Consider the following 4956-nt stretch of genomic DNA (forward strand, 5'->3'; position numbering starts at 1 on the left):
CCCGCACGGCCGCTGCCCGCCCGCCGCCTCCCGCCCGCGCCCTGACATCAGCGCGGCGCCGCCCCCGCTGCGGCGCCGGGACGCGGAGGGGGGGTCCCGGCGGGCGGGGCGAGGCGCGGCGGGGACACCTTCGCCCTCCGCCTCCCGGCAAAGCGAGGGTGGCCCCCCGCTGGTGGTTGTCGAGTGATGCTACCCCAAAAAATAGGGGTGGAGAGCACTGAGGTGCTGGAGGGTGTCCAGAGGAGGGCAACGAAGGTGGTGAAGGGTTTTGAGCACAAGCCTGCTGGGGAACGGCTGAGGGACCCGGGGGGGGGGGGGTGTTTAGCCTGGGAAAAAGGAGGCTCGGGAGGGACTTATCTCTCTCTACAACTATCTGAAAGGAGGTTGTACCGAGATGGGTGTAGTCTCTTCTCCCAGTTACCAAGTGACAGGACAAGAGGAAATGGCCTCAAGTTGCACCAGGGGAGGTTAAGATTGGATATTAGGAAAAATTTCTTCACTGAAAGGGTGGTCAGGTGTTGGAACAGGTTGCCCAGGAAAGTGGTGGACTCCCTGTATGTGTTCAAAAAATCATGGAATCATGGAATCATAAAATCATGGAATGGCCTGAGTTGGAAGGGACCTTAAATATCATCTAGTTCCAAATCCCCTGCTAATGACAGGGATACCTTTCACTAGACCAGATGGCTCAGAGCTCCATCCAGCCTGGCCTTAAACACTTCCGGGGATGGGGCATCCGTAACTTCACTGTGCAGCCTAATGTGTTGGTGTGATGCTTAAGGACAGGGTTTAGCGGTGGACCTGGCAGTGCTGGGTTAATGACTGGACTTGATGCTCTTAGAGGTCTTTTCCAGCTTTAGTGATTCTGTGGTTCTAAGATTAACTCCAGGGATGTCCAGGTCATGAAAGATGCAGATGGATGATGACACCACACAATTACATTTGCTTTGTGGTAATATGTGTGTGTCAAGTACTGATTAATTGAACCATGTTGTATCTGAATGCTCGAAAGGTTTCAGAACTGTGTGGAAAACCACATTTGGGGGACCCTAATTTGAATTGGACGCATCATTCATGTCAGTAAAAGAATTACTCTTGTAACTTTGTGGTACAAGTTACTTGTGTTTTAACATCAAAGAATTACTCTTTGTAACTCTAGTAACTTTCTCCATTCTACAGGTTTGCGCAGCCCAGTTGCAAGAATCTCGTGACAATTTCCACAGTTGCAGCTTGTGCCTGCTGCCCCTCACCACTGCCCACACAGCTCCAGCAAATCCTCCCGTTAGGTGATTGAAAATAGCAGAGAGACTCCTTCTCTTCATGCTGAGCAGATCTAGATCTCTTCATCTCCACTTATACACAATCCCTCCAGCAGGCAAAAATTTAGAAAGCATGAGCAACACCTGAATTAATGGGTTAATTAATTTATCACCTGATTAGGCAGAAAAAAAGCAGAGAAATTGCTTGAGGTCAGTGTTAGTCCCAATTTTCTTTGCCTTGTTTTATCTTTTCAGTGATTTTAATGATTTGTGTAATACACCTCTTTGCAGGAGCTATTATGCACCACATCTGCATCTTAATTCTACAACCACAATAATCTAAGGATGTTTATTTCATTGCCAAGCAGACAGAAATTGTTGTGAACCATGAATGCTGCTGGATTTTCCTGTCATTCTCTTCCAACTATGTCACTGGTGCTTTATCCTGAGGTCACTGTAAGTGCCAGAAAAAAAAATAAATTACAAGAACACTACCAGAAATCAAAAAGTTTTTATACTGTCTCTCACAGTATGATTCTGGACAAAATATCCAGCACACAGCTAGACAAGTACATAATACACTGAGTAAGCAACTGACTGATGGGTTGGGCTCAAAGGATATAAAGCTGTTAGATTGTGTCTAGAGGAGGGCAATCAAGATGGTGAAAGATCTTGAGGGCAAGACTTATGAGGAATGGCTGCAGTCCATGGGTTTGTTCAGCTTAGAGAAGCCTGAAGGGTGACCTCATTGCAATCTACAACTTCCTCAAGGTGTCAGCAAAGGGGCAGATGCTGATCTTCTCTTTCTGGTGTCCAGTGATAAGACGCAAGAAAATGGAAAGAAGCTGCATTAAGGGAAGTTCAGGTTGGCCATTAGGAAAAGGTGCTTCACTGAGAGGGTGGTCAGTCACAGAAACAGTCTCACCAGGGAAGTGGTAATGGCTCCAAGCCTAACAGAGTTCGAGGAGCATCTGAATGTGAATTAGTCATATGGTTTTGTGTTAGGTAGTCCTGTGAGGAACAGGGAATCAGACTTGATGATCCCTATAGGTTCCTTCCAACTTGAATTATTCTATGATTCTATGAAATAGAAAAGGCCCAACAATAATTTCCCAAAACTTCAGTGAAGTCACGATGTTAACATGAACCGAACAAGGCAATTCTCCATGAAGCGTGACTGCTGTGGCCATCGAGGGATGCCACTTTGAGAAGACTTTTATGCATTCACCCTTTGCAAGTGACTCTCAACATGCTGTCAGAAACACAGTTCCAGGGTTCAGTATTGCTACAAGGTTTTAAATGTCTACAAATGCCACTTCAGCAGGTAAGGCACCTTCTCTAAAAGATACACAGCTATTTCACCTCAAAGAGTTTGGGATCCCGCTTCCACTACTCAGTTCTTCCATTTTCACTCATGCTAAAGTGTTTCATGCAGACATCCAAAAATCTCAGGGCACTTCAAAAGGGAAAACTATTTATCTGCTAGCACTGCGCACAATTAATTTTGCAGACAAGGTGTTTTCTGATTTAACTGATTTAAATGCAATTTATTGGATGATCACCTCCATCTCCCCATGGAAGAGGAAGAATGATTCTCTCCTGCTCTCCCCACCTGGGGTGTTCTGTGCAGCTTAGTCTGCAGCATCCATGCTGCTCTCAGTGAGGGGCTGCCAGGCACGGACCACCCTCTCCAGAGGACTCGAAAGTGTCAAGGAGCCTTCCTCATGAGTTGGAGGAGGAATGAAAGGCAGATGTAGCAGGGTTGGGGTACTGCGCAAGAAGGAGCAGGTGCAAAGAGTGAGGGCTTCATCAGAGGCTGAGGAGAGAGCCTGGAGCGCCAGCAGGACGCAGCAGACGGTCCTGTCTTGCTGATATTAAAAATGAGTGATTGTTTTGGAAAATTCACATGACAGAAAACAGGTGTTTGGGGGGTTAGAAATATAAATATGCGTATAGATGAGCACATGTAAATGTTCTTAGAAGAACGTTAAAAAAATTGCTTGTTTTAAAAAGTGATGCCTATTGTGGCCATGCAGTAGCCTTGTATAAAAATGAAATCCTCTCTCTTTTTTGAGAAGAAAAAGGGTGTTGATATAGAGCATCAAAGAATGAGAAATAACATTGAAATGTGCGTTTTGTAGCTTTCCTTCAAATTCCAGTTCATAGGTTCAGGTGATTTTTTATGTAGACTTGCAGGTGCATTCATTCAAGTCATGCCACAAATAAATGCAGTCAGCAGCATATGAAGGATTGTGCTATCCAATACCCACAGATAAAATGGCATTTCACATGGGTAACACAAGCAAAGAAGCACTTAGACAGTGTGTCAATGGACATGATATAAAAACCTGAACAGATACGAGAGATGCCAAGACTGTGCCATGCCTTTCAACAGTCACCATAACTGAGTGTGTAGAGGAACATGGGTGTCCCCAGTGCAGATGGGTGCAGTGGTGCACATGATCTTCCAAGTAGATCTTAAATGGAAAATATTCTGATTCTCAGGTGAGTACAGCTGAGACATCTCACCACTGTGATCTATGATGTTATCACTGACATTTCTGCTAACACAACGACCCTTTCTCTTTTCTGAAATCTTGGATATTTATCTTCAATTGCAAATAGAAATGGAATCAGATGAACATATAGGAGCACATAAATATTAAAATAAATATCCTGATGGGAAAGTTGTTTGCCCCGTTTCTTCAAGACCAGGAAGGCCTTTCTCATATGTTCTCATTTTGCTTCTCAATCCCTTTTTTGTAAACCCCTGCTTTGTTGAATAAATATTAATGTAAAGGTTTTGACTATATTTTTCCTGTAACTTGACAGAAGTGGATAGTAGTAGATAGAAAGCTGCTGATTAGCTCACTCTATACCAAGTGAGAAGTATGGAAGGGAAGAATATTTCAACCTTCTGTCTGAGAAAATTTAATTTCTAGGTTAATTTGCAAATAAAAATGAGTTTTGTTGGATCACGCCCCACCACCTGCCCAAAGTAAGAGATTTGAAAAAAATTGTGGGTGAGAGGAAAGTGTGTCAGTGGAAGTGTTACCACTATGAGGACTCTTAATTGCTTGTGACCCTGCTGGGGAAGAAGGTGTGGGAAAATTAATGCTCTGAGCAATATTCATCTTGCTGAGTGTTTTCCTTTCTTTCTTCACTCATGGTTGGTGTGACCTTTTTGGACTCCAACTGCTAGAGGAGATGTACTGCAACATGCAGAGCACGTTATTATTATCTTGAATGTACTCCAGCTTTTTTACCAAATGTTTAGTCTGCTTGGTCAGGATTAAATGTCCTTTGCTTTTGACTCCTGAAGATTTCTGGTCCAGATCACACACCTGGTATGTTACTGCAGTTTTCCCTTAAGGAAGTGCAGAAGCAATTTTCTTTGCTGAAATATAGTACTACAAGGTAGGCTTTCATGAAAACTATTTAAAAAATATTCTCAGAAATCAAACAAAAGTACAGCTTACCAAATCCTACTTTGTGGGAGCTAGCATGTCCTCTGCAGTGACACCGTGCTCCCCAGCCCTGGTCTCTTACACCAGTGGTGTGCTGCGTTCCATGTGTGGTGTTATTCACATTACACCAGAAAAAGAGGACTTGTTCACACGTACTCTCCTTGCTTTCATGTTTTCCAAAGGGCCCTTTAGCAGGGATTTCAAATCCCCAGACCTGGAGAGGAGTCACT

This window comes from Neopelma chrysocephalum, unplaced genomic scaffold, assembly GCF_003984885.1.
Source record: "Neopelma chrysocephalum unplaced genomic scaffold, ASM398488v2 Primary Assembly neopelma1_71, whole genome shotgun sequence".
NCBI lineage: Eukaryota > Metazoa > Chordata > Aves > Passeriformes > Pipridae > Neopelma > Neopelma chrysocephalum.